A 1,568-nucleotide genomic window follows, 5' to 3' on the forward strand; every position below is an offset into this window, starting at 1 on the left:
AACAGATCCGGAGAAAACAAATGCAGTAGCCAAATGGCCAACGCCGACAACCGTCCGCCAAATACGCCAGTTCCTGGGCATGGCATCATGGTACCAACGCTTCATCGCGGGGTTTTCAAAAATAGCGGTACCACTGACAAATCTAACACGAAAACAAGAAAAATGGAAATGGAGAGACGAGGAAGATAAAGCGTTCCAAACACTAAAACAGACATTAATTACCGCACCAATATTAGTCTGCCCGGACTTTAACCAAGAATTTACCCTACAAACAGACGCCAGCACGCACGGACTAGGAGCGGTACTCACGCAGGTACTCGAGGGAGGAGAGCGCGTGATAGCATACGCAAGTCGGACGCTCAATAATGCCGAAAAAAATTACAGCGCAACAGAACTAGAATGCCTGGCAGTAGTATGGGGAATTAGGAAAATGCGCTGTTATATAGAAGGATACAAATTCAGCGTATTAACCGACCACCAATCACTACGATGGCTAGAAAAACTAGAGTCGCCATCAGGACGATTAGGCAGGTGGAAGTTTGAGTTACAACAATACACATTCGAAATACGCTACCGAAAAGGAAGCATGAATAGAGTAGCCGACGCACTATCCAGACAACCGGTAATCGCCGCATTACAAGCAAACACGAAGTGCCAATGGTACAAACAAAAGGAAAACCAAGTTGCAGAGCAACCTCAGCTATTACCAGACTACCAGATAAGGGACGGCAACTTGTACAGACATATCCTCCACAGTCTCGACTTCAAAGAAGTATCAAGCCAGGATCAATGGAAAAGATGCATACCGCACGAGCAACGTCCGGAAATACTGCGGACATACCACGACGACCCAGCAGCGGGTCATCTCGGGATCGCGAAAACAATATGCCGAGTAGCTCGCCTTTACTATTGGCCAGGAATGTTTAGAGACATCAGCCAATATGTAAAAAGATGTAAAAATTGCATGGCCCACAAGGTATCACAAATGCAGCCACCAGGAAAGCTGCACGCCACGGCAGTACAAAGACCATGGGAACAGGTCTCGCTGGACCTTATAGGACCGCTACCAAGATCCAAAAAGGGATACACATGGATTCTCACGATGCAGGACCGATTCTCAAAATGGATCGAGATAAAGCCGCTACGTCAAGCAACAGCTAGCGCAGTAGCACAAGGCTTCCTAGAAGAGATTATCTACCGACACGAATGTCCGGATATTATAATATCAAACAACGGAACGCAGTTCAAATCAGGAAACATGAAAAAAATAACCAAGGAACTAGGAATACAACACCGGTGGACGCCGGTATGGACTCCCCAATGCAACCCCGTAGAAAGAGCGAATCGTACGATAAAAACAATGATCTCCCAATACGTGGGAAAAGACCATAGAAGCTGGGATGAAAATTTAAGCCAAATAAAATTTGTCTTTAATACAGCGCAAAACGAAGGCACAGGATATACGCCGGCATTCTTGAATAACGGTAGAGAGCTCGCGGGACCTTGCGAATTAGAACGCAAACAAAGGCCTGGTACGACATCAACAAATATCCATGAACAATTGAAGA

The 1,568-nt window shown here is 45.9% G+C and overlaps 1 protein-coding gene across 7 annotated transcripts in view; it reads right to left on the bottom strand.

Moving 5' to 3' along the window:
• Window positions 1–1,568, bottom strand: part of LOC116843356 (F-actin-monooxygenase Mical) — an 874,436-nt gene that overhangs the window by 485,681 nt on the left and 387,187 nt on the right. The gene's annotated exons all lie outside the window — the stretch shown is intronic.

This window comes from Odontomachus brunneus, unplaced genomic scaffold, assembly GCF_010583005.1.
Source record: "Odontomachus brunneus isolate Ranch 3 - 2012 unplaced genomic scaffold, Obru_v1 Obru_scaffold_032, whole genome shotgun sequence".
NCBI lineage: Eukaryota > Metazoa > Arthropoda > Insecta > Hymenoptera > Formicidae > Odontomachus > Odontomachus brunneus.